At 42.4% G+C, this 24,046-nt stretch overlaps 2 pseudogenes; one reads left to right on the top strand and one right to left on the bottom strand.

Moving 5' to 3' along the window:
• Positions 1-9,922: 9,922 nt before the first annotated feature.
• Positions 9,923-11,761, bottom strand: LOC115790053 (cytochrome P450 2J1-like; annotated as a pseudogene).
• Positions 11,762-20,029: 8,268 nt separating this feature from the next.
• LOC115790054 (uncharacterized protein K02A2.6-like) lies at positions 20,030-21,373 on the top strand (annotated as a pseudogene).
• The last annotated feature ends 2,673 nt before the right edge of the window (positions 21,374-24,046 follow it).

The raw sequence follows: 24,046 nt of genomic DNA on the forward strand, positions 1-24,046 counted from the left end.
TAAACATCACTACGTCCATCAACTGACTGCTGATTGCTGGAATGAAGTATTGTTGACATTTTCTCTCTATCACAGAGATGTTCTGAACACCAATAAAAGCATGTGAACACAGACAAATGAAATACTAGGGTTCTAATGGTTCTGAATTCTTTACACTTGCCTGGAGTGCATCTGAATACATGTAAGCAATAAAAAGCAGCAAACAAACAAAAAGATGCCATCTCCAAATGTCTCTGTGGCTGATCCAGTGCTTAGAGCTTGACACTGAGACTGCAGACTCTACGTGTCATTTTCTTTGGTTCTCTCTCCATGAAGAGTTTCTGCAGAGCCTCAAAGGTGGATTTGAGCTCTCTAGGATGGCTCAAGGTGAGAGCATAGATAAAGCCAAATAGCACAGCACATGCATGTGCGATTGATGGCAACTCATTAAGGACTTTGACACCTTCAATGTGCTGTGGTGGCTGCAGAGTGTCCTCTCCACCTCTGATGACAAACACTGCCATTGGACATCTGTCAAGCTCAGGTTCAGCCTCATCCCCATGACCAACCTGTTAAGACAATTATAAAGCATGATTCTGATTCAGTCACGTTCTGGTAGAAAACCGTTTCCACAGCAGTCACATATCAAAACTTTGGTCCCTGGTGGTGGGAAAATGGAATGACTTGTGAAAATAGACTTCTCCAAACAAACATTTGACCTTGCACTGCAACTTGTACTAAGAACTACTACAAGTTTGATTAAATTGCCCTCTCTTTAAATAGCTATGAAAGCTTTCAAAACAAAACAAAAGGATACGCTAATAAGGTTAAGAAATACTATAACCTTAAATCTCACTTTTGTCTATCTTAACAGCTTGGCCACAGACACTTTTTGGAATGCAACACTTTACTGTAATGTCATTTCCATGTCCACACTTTCCATGTCCTTGTCTTGTTTGAATATTCCACCTGTTCTCCATCCTCACTTCATCCCGTGTCTGTATTTAAGTCCTCAGTCTGAGTCAGTTCTTTGTTGCGTCGTCACCAGTATGCACTGCAGCTAAGAGAGATATTGGCCCCGACAGCTCGACAAAAGCCCACTTCAGATAAGCCAAAAATACTCTTTAGACAATAATATTTAGACCTAATCGTACCATGTGTACCATCATAGTCAAAAAATATGAATGGAAACATAACTGTTTGCATTCACATTATGAACAGTGTGATATCAGATGCATTTGGATACGAGTACATACCCCATGGAGAACTTTTAGTATACTCCGGATCAGGGTTATTATAGTTAACGAAAACGAACGAAATAACGAAAACTGAAATTGAAAAAACATTGTCGTTAACTGAAATAAATAAAAACTAAAATTAAAAGGAAGAAACGATAACTAACTAAAACTGAATTGTGAGTTTACAAAACTAACTAAAACTAACTGAAATTATAGATATTGTTATTTTTTCAAAAGTCTTGTGGATTGATATGAAATCATTTTTTTCCTCTCTCCGAGTTTAATCTCGGAACGCTGTCGGGCAAATGGGTGCGCATGTGCGTCCGTGCGCACACCGCGCTGCTCCTCAGAGTCCATGTGGAGTGTTTTTTGTTGTTTTTTTACTATGATAGCACAGATAGCAGCGAGTGTCTTGTTGTGGATGATGAAAAATGTACGGAACACTTCTTAGGCAGGAAAAAAAAACACCAACATCAAAGTAGACCTGAGAAGCGCACACAAGGCAGCTACAGAAACCGCTCTCATCCTACAAGGCAACCTGGCCTGCACCTCCAGAGAAACGTGACTACTCGTCGGGTCAACGCAGCCACAACGTTGTGTTTAGTCCTTGTGCGTTTCTGGCTACTTTATCAGTCAGATAATAACAATCAGGACTAATAATCAAAGCATCAATATAAGGACTCACAAATGTCAGCACATTCCTGGAGGGAGCTGCTGAAACTATGGGAATGGACGTGAAGAAATGAAGAAAGTGAAAAAACAGGGACAAATATGTTTGCACCCTAAAAACTGAGCACAAAGAGCGAGGACCAAAAAAAAAAAACCCAGCACACAACCACAAGGTAATTAACACACGCAATAAAGCTATACATGCATAAATGCGGACATGATGTCAGACACTTCCGTAGGCTACAGAGGCCGCAAAGACCCTGCAAGTCTAATTAGCGAGCATCTAACCAAGCTAGCTCCAAAACAGAAGCAGCATCAGGTGGTGAGAACATCAGGATGCAGCTGGATTTGAGCTTTGACTCCTTCAAAGAGTTTGTTTTTGTCGAACACCACATGTAGCTGTTGTTAATCTAAAGGGTATCTTTAAAGGGTACCTGATTAAGTATGAAAATACTAAAACTAATACTGAAACTAACTAAAACTAAGCATAAAACCAAAAATAAAAACTAATAAAAACGAGCAAAACCACTCTGAAAACTAATTAAAACTAACTGAATTAGAGAAAAAAAAGTAAAAACTAACTAAAACTAAACTATAATGTAAAATCCAAAACTATTATAACCCTGCTCCGGATCTTCTCTGGGACAGCTCCTCCCTTGTTTCTGATGGTCTCAGTCAGCTTGCTGTGCTGCTTGTCCAAAGAGGCCAGGAATCGTGGCTGAAGTGGGACAGCTCTGAAACTCGCTCTTAATCTTTACAGAAAAAAAACAAAAGAAAAAACAAGTTATTGCCATCCATGTTTCATTACAACTGTGTGTGATATGTAATTAGTATGCCAATAAAAAAGAAGAAGAAGAAGAAACAGCCTTTATTGTCCCACAGAGGGGAAATTTGGGTGTAACAGCAGCCGCAGTTATTATAAATATAAGTAAAAATATAATAATTCACACTAAGAAAAGAATATAAATATATATAAAATCAACAAACAATATTAACCTTAATACTACTAATAATAACACTATATACAATGTACATGATGTGCCTGTGTGTTGAACCTTAACAGGCCGGACTATTTACAGTATATTATATATTATCCTACATTGTGTAGGTTATTGTGGTTTTTGTTGGGAGCAGTGATGATTATAAAGTCTTACAGCTGCTGGGAGGAAGGATCTACGGTAACGCTCCTTTGTGCATTTAGGATGCAGCAGTCTGTCACTGAAGGAGCTCTCCAGCTCAGCAACAGTTTCATGCATGGGATGGGAGACCTTGTCCATCAGTGATGTTATTTTGGTCAGAGTCCTTCTGTCTCCCACCACCTGCACTGAGTCGAGAGGACATCCTAGGACAGAGCTGGCTTTCCTGATGAGCTTGTCTATCTTCTTCCTCTCAGCTGTAGATAAGCTGCTGCTCCAACATACTGCTGCATAGAAGATGGCTGATGCCACCACAGAGTCATAGAAGGTCTTCAGGAGTGTCCCCTGCACTCCAAAAGACCTCAGCCTTCTCAGCAGGTAGAGTCTGCTCTGACCCTTCCTGTAGAGCGCATCAGTGTTATGAGTCCAGTCCAGTTTATTGTTTAGGTGAACACCCAGGTACTTATAAGAGTCCACTATCTCAATGTCCACTCCCTGGATGTTCACCGGTGTCCGTGTGGTGGGTCTGCGCCTGCGGAAATCCACCACCAGCTCCTTGGTTTTAGCGGCGTTGATCAGGAGGTGGTTCCGCTGGCACCAGTCCACAAAGTCCAGAGTCCACTGTCTGTACTCTGAGTCATCCTCACCTGTGATGAGGCCAACTATGGCAGAGTCGTCAGAGAACTTCTGCAGATGGCAGCGTGGGGAGTTGATGGAGAAGTCTGCAGTGTAGAGGGTGAAGAGGAACGGTGCCAGCACAGTTCCCTGTGGGGCCCCCGTACTGCAGACCAGCCTGTCAGAGACACAGCCCTGTGTCCTCACATACTGTGGGCGGTCAGTGAGGTAGTCCAGTATCCACTCGGAGATGTGGTGGTCCACTCCTGACAGTTCCAGCTTGTCTCTCAGAAGTCCTGGCTGGATGGTGTTAAAAGCACTGGAGAAATCAAAGAACATGATCCTCACAGTGCTTCCAGGCTTCTCCAGGTGGGTCAGAGCTCGGTGCAGGAGGTAGATGATGGCGTCATCCACCCCGATGCCAGGCCGGTAGGCGAACTGCAGCGGGTCCAACGAAGACGACACCATGAGGCGTAGATGGTTGAGGACCAGCCTCTCGAGGGTCTTCATTAGATGCGATGTCAGGGCTACCGGCCTGTAGCTGCTAAGATCCTTTGGATGTTTGGTCTTTGGTACCGGTACCACACAGGAGGTCTTCCACAGTTGTGGTACTTTCCCCAGCTTCAAGCTCAGGTTGAACATGTATCCCATGATGCCACACAGCTGATCTGCGCAGCACCTCAGGAGCCTGGAGCTGATGCCGTCTGGACCAGCAGCCTTTCGCACCTTGATCTTACGTAGCTCCTTCCTCACATGATGAGTTGAGAGGGACAAGATGGAGGTGGGGGGTGGGGGTTGTGAGATGGAGTCCTCAGAAGTGAAGGGGGTGGGTGATGGCTGAGAGCTGAGAGGTGTGAGGTCCCAAGAAGAAGAAAGGTTGGCAGTCATTAAAGATGGTGGGGCTGACAGCAGGGGGGACTGGGCTGGGGGAGGGGTGGGTGGCTGGTCAAACCTGTTAAAGAACTGGTTCAGGTTGTTAACCCACTCTAAGTCTCCCACAATCCTAGGGCTTGGTTTGTGGCCTGAAATTGAGTTCAAACTCCTCCAAACCCCACTGATGTTGCTCTGCTGTAGCTGGTCCTCCATCTTCTTCCTGTAGATGTTTTTTCCATCCCTGATTTTCCTTCTCAGATCCTTCTGCACGGCTCTCAGCTCCTCCTTATTTCCTGATCTAAAGGCTCTCTTCTTCTCCTTCAGGAGAGCCTTTATTTCGGAGTTGATCCAGGGTTTGTTGTTTGAAAAACACCGTACCCTCCTGGTGGGCACAGTGTTTTCCACGCAGAAATTTATGTACTCAGTGATGCAGTCCGTGATGCTGTCGATGTCCTCCCCATGAGGGGCACAAAGCTCTTCCCACACAGTGGAGCTAAAGCAGTCTCTCAGAGCTTCTTCAGTCTCCTCAGACCATTTCTTCACTGTGTGTGTCACAACTGGTTCTCTGTGTACCAAGGGTTTGTACACAGGCTGGAGATGAACCAGGTTGTGATCTGAGCCCCCCAGGGGAGGCAGAGGTGATGAGCTGTATGCCTCCTTGATGTTGGCATACAGTAGATCCAGTGTGTTGGTATTCCTGGTGTGGCAGGTGACATACTGGGTGAAGGTGGGGAGAGTGGAGGACAGGGAGACGTGGTTAAAGTCCCCTGAGATCAGAAAGAGGGCCTGTGGGTGCTGTGTTTGGAGTCTGCTGGTAGTAGCATGGAGGACATCGCAGGCTGCAGCAGCGTTAGCAGAGGGCGGCACATACACAGTTATCACAATAACATGTGAAAACTCCCGAGGAAGATAGTACGGCCTCAAGCTAACAGCGAGCAGTTCAATGTCCTTACTGCAGAGCGTCTCTTTGATGGTTAGATGTCTGGAGTTGCACCATCTATCGTTCACAAACACAGCCAGACCCCCGCCCCTCTTCTTACCACTCTCCTTGGTTCTGTCGGCACGGATCAAATGAAAGCCGTCCATGTTTATGTGTGAGTCCGGGGTTAGCTCGGTTAGCCACGTCTCCGTCAGGCACATGAGGCTGCTCTCCCGGTAGCTCCTTTGATGTCGCGTTAGCGCCGCCAGCTCGTCCACTTTGTTGGGAAGAGATCTCACGTTTCCCATGATGATGGACGGGATGACGGGCCTGTACCTTCTCCTCTGGCAACGACGACCTATGCCCGCACGTCTCCCGCGTCTCTTCCTTCTCAGTTCGCGGGGAATATCGAGTCGTTCAGCAGGAGTAGGCACAGCGGAGCTCCCGATGGAGAACAGCTGGTCCCGAGAGTAAACAATAGGAGTGTGGCCACTCTCGCAGTCTCCAAACATAAACACCATAAAAAGGGTAAAAATCAAAAACAAAGTTTTCCAGAAAAAAGTCTGCTCCATCATGAGGAAAAAGAGCAGAAGATACAGAAACACAAAAACACATCTAATACTAAACAAAATGAGAAAAAACACGAAATGAGTGCGGAGCTGCTGAAACTGGCTGCCTGCTCGCGCGGCGCCGGAAGCGGAGAAATTCTGATACTGAGAACCAAACAACATCATCTAGGCTTACAGCAGCACTCGTGTCTGTTCTTCAAACACAGTAGTAAAAGTATTGATTAATCTAGTTGTAACTATGATGACATAATTAGAAATCCTGAAACTGTGAATTGAAATAGGCGTCTCCTGTACAGAGACTGTAGTCCGCAATGCTGCAGGCTAGGATTAGTGACTTAATGACTTATGTCATAGCAGCTCTGCTTTTCAAAATGAAATCATCTAAATTGTCATATCACAAAACACAGTTTGCTGCTCCAAATCATCAAATCATGTTGGCAACAAAAAGGCTAAAACACAAATGCATTTGTAAAACTGGAGGAGGTTGGGGGCAGACACTGTTGGTTCAGATGAGCTAATATGCAAGTCATCAGTGTACAAATCCACAAGATTTTCCATTTTTCCAGATTTGACACCATGAATTACTGGGCGGCTTATGATGACCCTTGTAGTGTCATGTTTGTGTGGACAACTTCGCAGTCACAACAAAAATGAAAGGACACCGATGTTTGGATGGGGGCTTCCTCCAATGAAAAAAAAAAAATTTCAGTACTTGGACCCAAGCAGACACGTGCATACTTGTGCATACTGATGTGAGTCTGCATCTGCATTTTTTCTGTGTCAGACCTGATGCCACAAAAGATAGTGGGCATAAGAAACATTTTACTACTACAAACCATAGAGCAGATGTGGATGTGGTACATTATCTGGGACACAAGTTGCACAGCCAAGCAGAAATCACAGAACCATTTTCTTTTTTAATTATCCTTTGAAAACCATAAACCAATAATTTTAAGTCTTTCCTACAAGGGGCTGAGAGGGGTTCTTCTATAGCAGGGGTCATCAACTACATTTATCCAAGGGCCAGACTTATTCTTGGCACACAGTGTGAGGGCAAGATGCTCTTGTAAAGTTAAAATAAAATTAAAAGAATAAAATAAAAGAATAAAAAAATAAAATGATCTAATTTTATCCTAAGTAATATATTTGATATATCAGTTTTCCTTTCAAATTTATACAAGTTTTACTGATGTGATGTGCAAGTCTTGCACCTACATGTTCTTCTCTGTTGACGGTTGTTATGGAGACACCGCAATTGTGTGCCGTTGTTTTCATTATAGATATGATGAGCACAGGAAACAATAAAATGTTACATGAGAGCAATGAGTTTATCTATGCACAATCTACTTTTCAGAAGGCGTTTTTGTTGTAGATTTTTAAATGAGTGCAGAAACATGAAGAGTCCAAATGCAAAACCCTCTAAATCTGCCTGGACACTTTCTTTTAAAAGAGCATTTTTCTTTATCTGGATCTTATGGTAAATTTGAGTAAATTCACAGGTAGTGGTGAGGTTCCCTTTTTTAAAAAAAAATAGTAATTTACCTACTTTTTAATAAATAATATTTTGTTTTGAGGGAAACCAGCAAAATCTTCAGTCTGTCCTCTGCCCAGTGTGAATGAAGGCAAAAAGTGCAAATATCAGACTATGATAAAAAGATTTCTACATAGATTCACACAGTACAACCGCAATGGCACAAAATGGCAGCACATTTATTTTTGTTAGAGTAACATACAGTTCCATTTTTAGTAAAACACCTTCAAAACTTGTTACCCTCAATCCAATCAGCCTTTACAAAAACCATTGTCTATATTATTCTGATATATTTCCAGAACCTTACACGGAAAAAAAAAGTCTTTTGAATTAACTTGATTTAATTGTGCACATCGATCAGACATGATTGGAATGTGGTGAAATAAGGTAATTTCTCTTTTTCCCCTCACTTAATTCTTACTAGTTTTTGGTCTCCAGGGTAAAATGAAGAAAATTGTTTGTTACTGATGCTATAGGATGAAAATAGTATGGCAGATATATATAATGCATTATATGACAAATGTGATGGAAGACAGTCATTCATTGTGCCGAGAAAAAGACATAATTGGGTTAAGGCAGCTGATGTATCAACGTGTTACAGCACAGAGGCGGTAAGGTTTGGGACAACGGGTGCCTCCCATCCGAAACTCCAGACTGGGCTGCTCTCCAGCAGGTGGCGACAGAGAGAACATTTGAAGGATGGAGGTGAAAAACAAAAATAACTCCATCCGGGCCGGCTGTTCTCCAAGACACACACGCTTACGTGAGAATTCACAAGACACAAGTTTTATTCAAACAATTTACAAGATATCCACTTGTATCACAGATTTTACTGCATTTCTGCAACAAGCCAATGAACCGTGATATTTTGTCTTAGCTAAAACAGCATAAGGGGTGTTAACATCCAAAAAACCTGTAGAAAATGGAAGGAAGGCATCTCTCTTGCAAAATTTACCATCCCTGTCCAGAAAGTGTTGAGGGTTGAAAGAGTGTGGAGTTTCCCCTGATTCAAGTTTTTCTCAATTGATTTGGCACATTTGTCACAGCAGAAAAGTAATTCTCACCACTCTTAATTCAGTTTTCCAAACAGTTAAAGCATTTTTTCATAACTCACACTCACTTGTGCAAAAGGCATCAGATTTATTTGTATTTGGAGCAGAACCCTACAAACGAGTACTGCAAAAATGTGGGCCTAATGCAGAGTTTTTATGTGATTCTGTCCTTATCTGTAGCTTAATTTCCACGATGAACAATAAAATCTTCACAGAAACACTTTTGAGCACCTCAGCCTTTGGAACTGTGTCCTTTAAAGCCATGAAGGCTGAAAATGCCTGTCTGAAAGAGGATACTGAAGAAGAAAAGCTGCTGGCCAAAGAAAACCTAAAGAAGGAAGTAGAAAACGTGAAGAAAGAATTACTGGCAGTACAACAAGCAATTGATCAAAAGATAGAAGGTTTGATAAAGATGGACATGGCAGAGAACGTAATGACGGACATAGAGGGAAAAAAAGGTATGAAAAGGCGAATAAAAGAAGCAAAAAAGAAGCTCAACCTGAAAGTGGACGAGGCAAAGAAGAAGTTCAGCCTGAAAGTGGACAAGGCCAACGAGAAACTAAAATTGAAAGTGGACGAGGAAGAGCAGCCCCTTTTAAAGAACCTTGAAGAGGACAATTAACCCAAGAAAGCAATGAAATGAATGTGATGTGAAGTGTGTCCTAACAACGCAAAGGTTGAGGAGAGTGAGCAGACTGAGCAGCAGTTTCCTCTTCACTTTTTCATCATCTTCTCCACCTTCACCCCTCCACTTCCTCTTTCTCTTTCCCTCCTCTGTTCCTCCTCCCTCTCTTTCCTTCTCCCTCCCATTCCCTTTTCTGTCTATTACCCCATCTATTTCACACTCACCCCTTCTCACCCCATGCCTCTTCCATCTCTCTTCACCCTCCTCTCCTCACCATGTTGAAAGAACTTCACAGCATTGAATCAAAACTGTAAATATTTGCAAATGTACAAAGTTCTAAAAAAAATAAATAAATAAATTGTTACTTTTAAAGCATAAAAGGTTGTCCTTCATTTATAGCAATATAATGCTTGAAAAAACCTGCTCAGATAAGCTAAATAAGGAGGAGTTTTAACATGGCTTAAAAATGTCAAGAATTGCTTCAAGAAGCACTACAGCTCCACTTACTTCCCTTTATGAGCTGATGGATTCTTATGTAAAAGTTAGAATATTTGTGATCAGATACTCTACTCTCTACTCTACCAGGAGACTGTGCTCCTAAAAACATAACTCCCAGGATCACTGGGATTCACACTCCACTTAAACTGAGAAAGACCGAAGAAGGAAATCAATTCACAGTAGATATAATGTGACATGCATTTTGTATAAATCCTGATTTAATATGATTGTTGCATGATGTGGCATGTTAGAAGGAGGTTTCCCTGTGTTGACACGGTTCCCTGTAAGCGCAACATTTCACTGAAGTTATGAGTAATGGACTGGTACTGCTTGTCAGTGTACTCAGATCGATTCCCAAACACCAAACAGCAGATGATGTTTGACACAGCGTTGTTTATCAGTGGCTGGGCATTAAAGGGCTTTCCTGTAAATGAAATCAGAACATTTGGATATGACACATGAGATGTACACCATATCAAATCAAAGTAGGCAAATGCTATTGACTTGTGATAATCAGCCTCATAGCTTCAGCTCTATCATAGAGGATGGTGATTTTCTTTTAACTCGGTTTCTTTCCCATGCACTAATTTGTTTACATTTTGCAGGAAAAACTAAACAAGTCCATGTAATAAGCAGTGAAATATATATAAAAAAAAAACAAATACAACAGTAAAACAGCAAAGATTGTTTTGCCTTGGTGTTGTGTGAAAGCTTCTGAGATATACTGGCACTCCTGCTGGATGTATAACTCCAGGGTCTTCTTGCCCAGACCAAAGTTTCTGAGTGTATGAAGAGCAAATCTTCTCTGCTGCTTCCATGAATAACCATTTGAACCCACAAGACCTTTGAAAACATAAAGACACCAAATTAGACTGGATGTAAGTGTCACAATTTTACTGTTTATTTTACTAAGTACTAATGAAATAGAAAAGAAAAACTGAAAGAGAAAAACAAAAAACACAACCTTTGTTCCCAAATAAAGCTTCAAACAATGGTATGGTGGGACGATCTATGAAGTCTTCTGCTCGCTGGACCAGGGCTTCTTTCACAAACTTGTAGCTATTAATGACCACAATTCTTTGACCAAAGAGCCGAAGGGTGAAAATGTTTCCATGTTTCTCTGCAAACTACAAAAAAGACAGTGGACAGGTGTTGTTGTTCAGTAGTAAGTTGATATATTTTCTAAGAAGGAAAACTTAAAAAAATCTTTGGCCTTTCCCAAGTTCTTCTTATTCTTTCTGTGTCCCACCCAGCTTACACATAACATTCAGAGGAATAATATCCCTCTTCTGCATTCTTAAATGAAAAATGTTAAGAATGGAGCAATGCTGCCTCACTAATATTATGTCTCTTAACAAGAAACCAAGCTGGAATCACATGAAAAAATGTTGATATGAGAATATGAGTGACCTAAAATGTGGCTGTAATTGAAGCCTCTTGAGTTTGGTTCCAAAAGCAGCTTTAAGAGCACCAAACTAGTGAACTGCAATTCGCAACTTCTCTCTTACCACATACTTTATATTTTGACCTAATGTTTTATGGCCTCGGTAAACCATTTTACTTTGAGTTTGGTGGTCAAAACATCTGGAAAAAAGTGTGACTAAAGGGAACTGAGGATAAAGTCCAGTGAGTTAGTGATTTCCAGAGTTTTCAGTAGGGTCTTTTCTGAGCTTGATGTAAATTACTTCTGAAATTTTCATTTTACTAACTATTGCATATATATTAAATATATTCTTCCATGAAGTAATAGTAAAAAGTAAGTTAAAGTAATGGGTATTCAAAAATAGGTTCGAAGTTAACAGGATCTTTAATCTTCTGATATTTTATTCTATGATAATAAAATAATAAAAGTTAAGACTCATACCTCCCTGAACTGCAGGTGAATTCTGTCAGGTCTGATGCGATGAACGTCGCCGAAAAATGGAAGAGCCCACGGTCCAGGAGGAAAGTTTTTTGGTCCTTCAAAATATCAGTCAACAGCAGAAAATACATAAAAATATTAAAATGCTCCTGCCATCTAACCACTCCAATCCAAGAACGTGGTATAATGTCTCCATTTCTTCACTTTTTGATTCTGAATTAAAGTAGTGTTTTAGCTGTGCTGCTTCCATGAAAGTGCAATCAGATAAATGGATGGGCTAATTTTTTACTGAAACTCATCGGTCAGGATAAGATTCATGGTTGTTGATCTCACTTGTGTCTGAGGCTGGTCTTCAAAATAAAAGCATGCCACTAACAAAAACAGGAAACTCAACAAAAACAAGGAATACCACTATGTAGATATTTCTACATAGAAACCCTAAGTACCAATCAAATAAATAAAATTACATTGATTATACACTTTTAGAATATATTACATTATACTATTGTATACTACCTAACAATAGATGCCTAACTATGTAAGCATTACTTTAACACTATACCTGGTAAAAGTGTTGCACAGTCTGTTGCATAATGGCAGAAATCATGAAAGCATGACATAAAACCTGCAATTGACACGGTGAGGGAAAAATCATTATTAACAATTTGTTTAAACTTTTGTTTTACCAGGTAAAATGTTTGAGAACCAGTTCTCATTTACAATCATGACCTGGAAAAAATGACAAATGATAGTTGTGAAATTATATGTATCAAAGACAAAGTGACAAAGGAAATGTATACAAGCTGAGAACACAGAACCAACAACCATATAGTTCAGCAAAGTTATGCTGCACTATGTTGCCAAAAAATTTCACTCACCTGCCTTCACACACATTAACTTGAGTTACGTCCCATTCTTAATCCATAGGGTTTAATTTGATGTCACTCCACCCTTTGCAGCCATTACAGCTGTGCCTCTTCTGGAAAGGCTTTCCACAAGGTTTAAGAGTGTGTTTATGTGAATTTTTGACAGTTCTTCCAGAAGTACATTTGTGAGGTCAGACACTGATGTTGGTCAACAAGGCCTGGCTTGCAGTCTCCGATCGGGTTGAGGCCAGGACTCTGTGCACACTCTTCAACACCAAACTCCCTCATCCATGTCTTTATGGACCTGCTTTGTGCACTGGTGCACAGTCATGTTGGAGCAGGAAGGGGTCATCCCCAAACTGTTCCCACAAAGCTGGGAGCATGAAATTGTCCAAAATGTCTTGCTATGCTGAAGCATTAAGAGTTCTTTTAACTGTGAGTAAAGGGCTGAGCTTGACTCCTGAAAAACAACCCCACACCGTAATCTGCTCTCCATCAAACTTTGCACCTGGCACAATACAGTCAGACAAGTTGATGAGAACAGACTTTTTTTTTTTTAATTATTATTCTCTAGCCCTCTCATGCATGAATTATTACATTTTGATTACAGATTATTTTATCTGTGATTTTAGGGTTCCATAAGGGTACAAAAACATACTGTAGCGATTCTCTTAGTTAGAGAGCGTGTTGATGTTGTGGGATTTCGGACTGTTCGGGAGGTTCGTGAAGGCAGCATGGAGAGAGAGAAAAGACCGAGAGCTTGCCTGTGTGTGTGTGTTGCTGTTCCGCTGTTGTAGTTGTGGTTGGCGTGGCTGTGGCCTACAGCAGCCGTTTTTCTGCTAATAAAGACGACCTTTGTTGTGAATATCGCCGACTGTGGAAGTGTGTTTACAACGTTACAATACTAACAATTTTTTTTCTATCTCCATCCCCTAAGGAGATATTTTTTTGTACACTACAGTGTACTCTGTGCGCTTTCCTTAAAACAAAGAATTACATGGTAATTTGTTGAAATACTGTGTAAATCTTGAAATAATATCCCAGTATACCTGTATAATCACATCACATTCATTAATAGTCTTTCCTGCCTGTAGTATACCTAATTCTGCCCGGCAAAGGGTGCACTACATACTTTATTCTTGACTATTCACTCAAACGATTCAATTTATTTCAAATCACTTTACTGTCAATTCATATCACTTTAGAAACACACACACACACCATCCCTTATCTTATCACCATGTAAATAGTCACTGAACTCATACTCCCACCCAGTAAGAGGTTACAGAACTCTCATTCTGTAGTCACATCCTCATCACTGCCACTATCACCACACTCTTCCTCACTTGATTCAGGAAACTGCCAACTCTATAACTATGTACTCCTGTCTCTTGAAGCTCTATAAAATATAAAGAAACAAAACATTTTCAATGCATAAAATATGCATTGAAAGTGCAAACATTCAGTGATGACTAGCTAGAACACAATGGAAATAGCACATGCACATGGCCATGTAGACATGGCCATGTGCATAATGGTCACTACAGTGTACACACGGAAAATTAGTATTTTCTCCAAATGTAAAATCAAAATTGAGATATTTCTTGGACATTATGTTACCTAAGATGCTCATTAGTCCTATTTTATTTTTTTTACCTTCAGTGGATTCTTTTTATAGAAGGTAGACGCTGGGATAGCTAAGGTGCCTGATCTCTTTTTGTCTCCATCAGCCATCTTAGAATCAATGACCCCTGTAGCCCTCTCAAAGGATTTTCAATGGGGTTTTTTTGTATGAAAGGGTGAAATAGCACTACCTGCTGTTGACTGTGGAATAGTGCCCAAGATTTTATGTATTTGAAGAGATAAACAACTTTTAATCAGCTGTACACTGTAGTGTCATTCATGCACGAAAGGGTTAAAACGGAACAGTACAGCTGCAGTACTCAGTAGACACAGTAGATGGCAGCATAATAACCTCTCCATTAACAACCGTTGAACAACTTACTGCTTCATATTTCAACACTCCCAATTCATTTATACAATGGTATTAAGACACGTGGTAATGCTGAAATAATAAATTGAACCAGACTTGCAAGACTAACCTATTAGTCCTTTCTGTTTATAGTTTATTTTTGTCTTGCTATATTCAACAAAAAATATATTGCCCATTTTATAATATAACTACATAGCAGGACATTCTCTCACAGATTTACAATGGCAAAAGTCCAGTCTCTCTCCTAAGATACTCAAATTTCTGTCTTGCAAGAGGCTTTGTCAAGATATCTGCCTTCATGTCATCTGTTGGACAGGATTCCAACTTGATTTCATCATTCTGCACAAACTCATTCTTGAATGGCTCACTGGATTCTTTGCTATTGCAATGGCTTACTGATTGTCCTCCAGAATCACTGTAACAGCTGTTACGGCTGCGTGCTGTTTTGCCCCCCCCCCGATTGGCATCTCCTCCTAATCAGGGCAGCATAAAAGGAGGCGGCGCGGGAGAGAGGAGATAGTGGTGGTGAAGCAGTCTGTGGTGTTGGTGGATTGAGCAGCTGTAGTGTGGAGAATCGTTTGTCTTTGGGTTGCCCACCGATGTGCTCCGGGGTTCTGGAGGTTTGGGTGTGGGTGCTCAGCCGAAAAACGGGTTCAACTTGGGCCCTGCAAACTAGCTGGTCTCGATCCAAGAACGTGTGATGAAAGCGGCAGAAGGGCGTGACTCTGCCATCTCAACATAAAGTTTTCTACCATAATACATGTGTATTACATGAGAATAGTGAAGTGATTTTCATGGCTGTGAATTAGGTTGTGCCCTAAGGCTTGTTGTACTGTAGTTTAATGAATCTCTGATATCTCATTCTATTACATCATTAAAAATATCTGAAAAATGTGCAAGGATGGTTCAGGCTGGTTCAGGCTGGTTCCCATCAGTGGTTGGTTTTGGGGACCTTGGATGTTCCCCTTACTGTTGCGTTTGTCTCCTCAGGAGCCGTTGCTGCACTGCCCAGCACTTTCTGGAATCTGTTATGACACAGAAGGCCTAGCCTGTCCTTGCTACAGAACAAAAACAAAATGTACTTCTTCTCTAGTGATTAGCAACACTATCTTCATTGCTCTCTTCTAAGACAGTTTAACACATTTAAATCAGCAAAGGCAGAAATGCATAAAATGATTATATTTGTGATATTCATAAAATTACTTCCTTCAACTTCCCCTTTTGGCCTCAGGTCACCTGAGGCCAACCTTAGAAGCCAGTGCTTCCGGGGGTACTCATTCATTGTACTCGTTTGGGACACCTCGAGGTATTCCAACTGCGCCTATATAGGTGGGATCTGTCAAGCCCCAATTAACACCTCTTTTAATCCTAATTTTGTCTAGGTTGGAGGCCTCGAGTCTTGTTATTATTGTTACAGGGTGATAAAGTCTGACCAGAGCGCACATGCCTGACCATCCGGGTGGAAGGACATTCCTGAGTGTCACACCACCACAGTACCAGAACAGGTGCGCTCTAGACCAGACAACTTGAGAGCTGTTTGTCCAAGTTGTAACATCTATCTGTCCTACAGTTGTATTTCCACATTTAGTCAAGCATGTGTAATTACCTGGGGTTGGAGTGAAGCCTGGAGGAGAAATTGTGTTACTGACTACTGGGTCAAGTTTTGAAAACTGAGCGCAGCCTTTTGGATTCCTAGTTATGTGAAGTCCTAGAATACAATGGAAACCCTTTGGGTCATCTTTGGGGTGTAGGGGAGCAGGTACAGTCCTTAGTTTGGGCCTAGGTGCTGCACAAGCTACACAAGGCAACCAATTATTTTCTTGTGCCGTGCTCACAAGCCAATCTAGCCATAAATTTCTATCAGCATAGCCAGTGGCTAAAGTTAGCGCCCCTTGTGGGGTTAATTTAGATAAGTCTACTTTAACTATTCCTTTCCCTACTGAGACTCCAGTCTCATTGTTACCTTTCTTTATATGTTTTTGTCCGGAACCTGGTTTTGGGCTAGTCCTTTTTTTAGGGGTAATCAGATTGATTTTGATTAGGGCTTCAGGGTTTCTGCATAAAACATCCACTCCTATCGTTAAATATACGTCTTTCTTCAGTGACCGTCCTCTGACACTGTGTTGGGGATTTTTAGTCAAATTTGAAAATGTGAGTATCAATGCATTTCTAGTTGGATCAGAGTTAGTTTGTCTTACCAGTTTGATCTTTGATATCTCAGAATTTTCCGTGATTGGGGCGGGGATCCAGGGGCCCGTGTAGGCCCACAGATGCTGCCATGAGGCACAAAACGTCTGACATCCCAGCCACCTGCAAGGCCGCTGTTGTCTCCCACACATATCATCAATATCAGGAGGTGCACAAAGATATACATCATAGCCATTCCACGCTGATGGTTTTCCCCCACAATCAATCACTGAACACAAATCAAAAATCCAAGACACAACCATCTTCAGTCCAGTGAAAAGCACACCATCCATGGCTGCAGCTCGCATGCAACGCTGGGCGCTCATGCTTTCCGCTCACAATTACACCATTGAGTACCGAAAGGGGGCCCTACATGCCAACGCTGATGGACTGTCAAGGTTATGAATGAATGAATGAATGAATGAAGTTTATTGCCATGTGGGTGAACAAGTTCACACATTGGAAATTGCAGTTACAGAACACCATCCAAGAATACACAAAACACAACACACATGGGGGGATATGTGTCCTAGGGTCATGCAGCCGACTTGCAGCGCTACCTTTGGCAGGAGGAGAAAACAACACATCATGGGGAAGTTAGGTTAAAAAAAAGTCATCTGGTACAGTGCTCAAAAAGAGCACTATACCAGGGTCCAAAAAAACCACCTTAGCAAAGCATTTGCACATGTAAAGCTAGGACAGCGGCGGTAGGTGAGGTCAGGTCAGGAGGGAATGCAGACGGAGACGAGAGGTGGGGGCATTGTGGAGCCAGATGCCAGGTTCCAGCCAAAACAGTTCGCTGATAGTGGTGGAATTTCATCAGCGGCCGTGGTACACCAGACCCAGCTTCACAAATCACAACGCGGAGTGGGGGGAAGAGCAGCCACACACAGAGCCCTGGAGAGAGATATGGTTGCCAACCCAAGGCCGGCAGGGGAGCCGAATTCCTGATAACAAATGTTGTTTTGGAACAGGCTGCTTGTTTTTCCAACAGCCTTCAGTCTTACTGGGAAACCATTCAAAAATCCAATATTCCAAATTCGTTGATTGCCGTCCTCACTGTGCAGAACCGAACTATATCTCCTGATCTAACCCCTCTCGCCTGCGAGCTCGCTAATCTTGGGGCTCAGGTCCACCAGGCTTTGAGTCTGAGTTTGTACGGCTCTGCTCAGCCCTTCCACCTGGGTCGGCAGCCTCTGCAGATGTCGAACCGCCGTCCAGATTTTCTTAATTTGCCAGTAAAGCAGGTATCCACCGAGCCCAAACAGAGAAGATACCGCTACCAAAAGGCCGAATATATATGCGTCTTCCACGTCTTCCACTCCAAGGGCTGAGAAGCACACAGGTCTCCACAAGCTCCAAGAGTCGATGACGTATCCAACCGGGTCTGTTCCACTCGGACACGCAGGCTCCCCTGTCCCGGATCTCATAGTGGAAAAAATTCGATCAATGATGGAGAATGCCCAGTTTGCCAGATCCATGTTTCAATCTTGTTCTTATTCGGACAGTGTGTAAAAGACGCTCTCACAGCAAGCAGCAAGCGGAGAGATGGGGAGGGCAGGGAGAGAGAGATAGTGCGACCGTCTCCGACAAGAGCAGGAAGAGAAGGCAAGACAAGGTGCAGTGGAGGTGTTCTACACGTCACAGTTGGACACATTGCCAGTCAGCAATGCCGAGATCAAGCGTCACACCATGTCGGATTCCACCGCTCCCTCATGCCCCCAGTGAGAAACAAGGTGCAGTGGAGGTGTTCTACACGTCACAATTGGACACATTGCCAGTCAGCAATGCCGAGATTAGGGTTTAATATTTTTCCCGAAAATGACATGAATCAAATCCCGGGAAATGACGAGCCATTTCCCGGGAATCCCGGGAAAAAGTTTATTTATTTTTTTATTTTAATTAGGCCTTCTGTAGCCTGTGTCGGCCTTAACCTATTGTGATATTGTAGAGGTAGCTTTCCAGCTATGTCCTGTTATGCCCAGTAGGGGGTAACGTCGGCTTGATTAACGCAATAAAACCTACATCTGGACATTGGAGTGCTCGAGCTATGCGGTGTTGTATCGTTCCTCAACACTCCCTTAACAAATATAATTAGAATATTCCTCCATTGTACATGGAATTATACCAAGCTATTTTACAACTGCTGGTGCAAAACAATACGGTTCATCTCCACACAGCATTAGGGTTTAATATTTTTCCCGAAAATGACATGAATCAAATCCCGGGAAATGACGAGCCATTTCCCGGGAATCCCGGGAAAAAGTTTATTTATTTTTTTATTTTAATTAGGCCTTCTGTAGCCTGTGTCGGCCTTAACCTATTGTGATATTGTAGAGGTAGCTTTCCAGCTATGTCCTGTTATGCCCAGTAGGGGGTAACGTCGGCTTGATTAACGCAATAAAACCTACATCTGGACATTGGAGTGCTCGAGCTATGCGGTGTTGTATCGTTCCTCAACACTCCCTTAACAAATATAATTAGAATATTCCTCCATTGTACATGGAATTATACCAAGCTATTTTACAACTGCTGGTGCAAAACAATACAGTTCATCTCCACACAGCATTGATAAAGACTCAGCCACGCTGTCGTGGCGACATCTGTTGCGCTATATCTCCACCAGTGGAACGCTGTAATAGTCATTGAAAAGTTAACTACCGTACTACACTATAATATGACATAACACAGGGCCTTGAGTAATGCACCACGACTTGGTCATTGCCATTCTGGCAACAGCAAATTTATAACACTGTGTCTGAGGGTTAAAGTAGGTTCGCTGTGAATCGTCTTTTGAAAAACTGGCCAATCCTTATAGCCTAAAAAATATACATTTTACTCAACTCCATTTTAAAGCGAAATATGTTAAAGCAATCTATTTCATGATAATTTCTTCACACATTAGGCCCGTATCCTAATTCATGATTGTTAGTAAGCGGCTGCAAACGAGGAAAAGAAACACTCGAAGTTAAACAGATATTTCTTTATTGTTCAGGGAAGGCATATTTTATAGGCTATATAATGCAATATAACAATATATAATATAAAATTATATAATACAAAATACCTTAGGGTAAACACATTGCCTATGATTTCAACAAATTAAAGAGGAAAAAAGTACAACTGTGTAATACCTCTATTAAAACGCTTGAGATGAAGGCTGAAGCCTTAAACGGAGGCTGAACGTGCCTGAAATGAAGAGAAATGCTTTTCGCATTAAACGAACCCTTCTCTCAATATTTCCTTAAATTTAACATTCTGAAGCTTTCTTTTCTTTCTGAAAGTCAAATCGACGCGCGCGACTTTTTTCCCGGTTTCCCGTCTAACGTTTCCCGGGAAACGGGAAATGGTTCTGATCGCATTTCCCGGGAATCCCGGATCCCGGGATTAAACCCTAGCCGAGATCAAGCGTCACACCATGTCGGATTCCACCCTGTCCCGTGTCATGGAAATGGTCACAACTGGTCGTTTTCCAGCTGCAAAGGACGCAGGTGAGCTGTCTCCCTATCTCCAGCGCCGCCATGATCTCACTGTGCAGCACGGATGCCTTATGTAAGGGTTGAGAGTGATTGTGCCACACAAACTGCGCCCCCGGGTGCTGACAGAGCTACACTCAGCACACCCAGGTGTAGTAAGGATGAAGAGCTTAGCTCGTAGCTACGTTTGGTGGCCCAGCATCGACTCCCAGATCGAGCACCAAGCAAAATCATGCCACTCATGTACACGAGTGCAGAAAGACCCTGGCCTAGCACCCTTACACCCGTGGATGTGGCCATCCAGTCCTTGGGAACGGATACATGTGGACTTTGCCGGTCCATTTGAAGGGCACATGTACCTGGTCATAGTGGACGCACACTCCAAATGGCCCGAGGTGCACATCATGGATAGCACCACATCCAGCAAAACCATCCAAGTGCTTAGGGGACTTTTTAGTCGCTATGGCATTCCACACAGTCTTGTAAGTGACAACGGCCCTCAGTTCTGCTCTGAAGAATTCAGCACGTTTCTGAAAGCCAATGGAGTCAAACACATTCGCTCAGCACCATACCACCCTGCCTCCAATGGCTTGGCAGAGCGATTTGTGCAAACCTTCAAGCACGCTCTGAAATCTTCCAGAGGAACTACACCAGTGCAGCAGCGTCTGGATACATTCCTCCTGACCTACCGTAACACCCCCCATGCAACAACCAAGGAAAGCCCTGCAATGCTGTTCATCGGACGCAAGCTGCGTTCTCGACTGGATTTCCTGAAACCAAGTATGGCTGGAACAGTGCACCAGTCACAAGAGGCTCAACAGCAACGACGCCAGCTACACTCTAAACAGAGACAGTTTGAACTTGGTGAGCCAGTGCTCGTGCGTGATTATAGGAGGGGGGAGGATAAGTGGACGCAAGCTGTGGTGATCGAGAAGACTGGACCAGTGTCCTACAAGGTACATGTGGGAACACAAGGGGTCTGGAAGCGTCATGTGGACCAGATGCTGACTCGGCCCGAGTCAGACCCACCAGAGACTGCACGGAGTTTTCCTGTGAGTTGTCCGCTGTCACTTCCTCAGACAACCACACCTGACCCAAATACACCTCAACAGAAGGAGGATACTGATACAGTGCCACACACACCACATGCACCACCAAAAACACCCAAAACACTCAAGACACCACAGTCCCCAGAAATGACACACACGGAACATTCAGAGACAGGGACTGTACGACGATATCCTGTGAGGATCACACGTCCGCCGGTACGTTACAGGGATCATTAAACTTAACAACCACAAAAAAAAAAAAGAAAAAAAGAGTTGAACAATGTTGACATTCCAAGATGTTGTAAAAAAAAAAAAGAAAAGAAAAAGTTGAAGAATGTTTAAGAATGTTTGCTCTTGTAGAATGTTGTTAAATGGTTTTGAGTTTTGATATTTGAAGTGATTATAAGCCGTGACATAACTCTCCTATTTTCTGGTAATGTTGTGGAGAAGTAAAGAAAGAAATAATCTCATGTAGTTTTAAAAGGGGATATAATGTCTTACGTTTGTTTCCTAAGAAATGTTTTTGTTACTGACAACAAATCTTAGTGGGGAGGAGATATGTGATGTATGAACCTAGAGATGTCCTACCAATACTTACCACCAGAGGGGCAGACCGCCACTAGGGCATACAGGGGTTCTGAATGCAACCATAGCAACAGTAGGATAATAAACAAACGAGTGAACCAGCAAGAAGTTGTCCTCCATGCTCTGTGTGTCGAGTAATAATGTTTACTTATTGACACTATAAGGGAGCAACATAACAATTACAATAATATATAATAAGGTTCAGTTAGCTTTACACAAAAATAGCAGGTAGAAACGTCCTCCAAAGAGCTACTTTTACTTTCTTACTCTGAGTAAATTTCAGAGCCTGTACTTTTTTACTTTTACTTAAGTAAAGAAGTTGAACCAGTACTTTGGCTTTTACCAAAGTATTTTTTAACACAAGTACTTGTACTTCTACTTAAGTACAGAATGTCAGTACTTTTGCCACCTCTGTTGATCAGTGATGTCAGAGTGGAGACAGTGTGATGTTGTGTGTTTGAGTCGTTTAGTGTCCACGAAGGTCTCTGCTGCCGTAGATCCTCTGAACTGTGACAGAGGTCTCAATCTGGAGGAAACTCTCAGCAGCTCCTCCATCATGGAGGACGTTCCCTCACTGGATCAGGTGGAGGAGAGAGGAGAGGAAGCACAGGTGGATGAGGAAGAGGAGCGTTCTCACATTGGTGTTCCTACCAACAACATGATCACATGACCAGAGGTCAACCATATGTAGAAACAGCCCGTAAACATGTTTGAGTAAATAAATCTACATGTAGTTCGTGTAGTGGCAATTTTCTGTTTCTTTTGCTCAAGTCACACATCTGCAAGTCACGCGTCTTATCCAGTGGTTTCCCTCAGTGTTCATATGGGCATCAATTACAGGTGACACAAGCAATGCAACCCAATACGCCAGACAGCAGCTGAAGGTGAAGGTGATGAAGGACAATGTTTAGTTGTAATAGGCCAGAGGTTCTGAAAGTTTTCAGGCCAAGTACCACCTCAAAAAATGTCTTTTTCAGTGGCATTTTAAAACTCTAAAATTATACCAAAATGAGGATTATTTCAAGCTAAACCAAAGGATTCAAAATGAAGATTAACCCAGGAAAAAGCATTACTAAAGGAAAAAACATGGACTAAATCCAGGACCAGGGCTGGGCTGGCATTTGCCCGGTGGGCCGACAGTCCTCAAGGGCCGATGCCGTTGGATTTTTTTTTTCTTCCCTTTTTTTTTTTTTCTAAGAGATCGGCCCACAATTTAGAGGGGGCGGCCCATTGGCCCATCTTCAATATAGACAGTGGACAGAACCAATCAGGATATAGGATGAAAGCGGCCCCACCCTTTCCCCGTGTGGTGCAGAACACTGAAACTACTCCCGCTAGTAGTCTCAGTGTTGAGCGCGTGTGTTAAAGGAGAGGCAACATGGAGAAACCGAAGCGGCAGAAAGGGGGTGAAGTTACGTGCGAAGAAATTGAAGAGTGTCGCTGTAGATGCTACAAAATGTGTAAAGATCACAGACATGGTCGCTGCTGTAGCCTCCACGTCCTCTGTAACAGTAATGCTGCAGCAACAGCAGGCTGTAGGCAGAGCCGGCCAGAGGCATAGGCGACATATGCGGCTGCATAGGGCCCCCTGACCACCAGGGACCCCCAAGCTCGCCCACATTTGTCATGAAACTTTTTTGGTTTGTTTTAATTTTTTACAAATGCCAATTTCCTAAAAGAAAGACTATTCTAACTGTGCAGATTTGTACACTTGTAACAACACTAGTTTAATGAGTAGGCTACACTCTAATATTTCTGTCTCAGACTGATGCTAAAAAGCTAATTCATGCATTTATTACTTCTAGGATGGACTATTGTAATTCATTATTATCAGGCTGTCTTAAAAGCTCCCTGAAAAGCCTTCAGCTGATCCAAAATGCTGCAGCTAGAGTACTGACAGGGACTAGAAAGAGAGAGCACATTTCTCCCATATTGGCTTCTTTTCATTGGCTCATAATACCGTATCATCCCAATAGAGCACTTTGCCCTCAGACTGCTGGCTTACTTGTGGTTCCTAGGATACTTAAGAGTAGAATGGGAGGCAGAGCCTTCAGCTTTCAGGCCCCTCTTCTGTGGAACCAGCTCCCAGTTTGGATTCAGGAGACAGACACCCTCTCTATTTTTAAGATTAGGATGAATGATGGGTTTTCTCTGTAATTATTGTGGGGTCTTTACCTCTACACTATAAAGTGCCTTGAGATGTCTGTTTGTTGTGAGTTGGCATTGTATAAATAAAATGTAATTGAATTTAAAAATTGAATTGAAAAGGCTGAAACTGTAATATATCCTAAAAAAAAAAAAAATCAACTTTAACCCTCCAGCATT

This window comes from Archocentrus centrarchus, chromosome 13 (assembly GCF_007364275.1).
Source record: "Archocentrus centrarchus isolate MPI-CPG fArcCen1 chromosome 13, fArcCen1, whole genome shotgun sequence".
In the NCBI taxonomy this organism is placed as follows: Eukaryota; Metazoa; Chordata; class Actinopteri; order Cichliformes; family Cichlidae; genus Archocentrus; species Archocentrus centrarchus.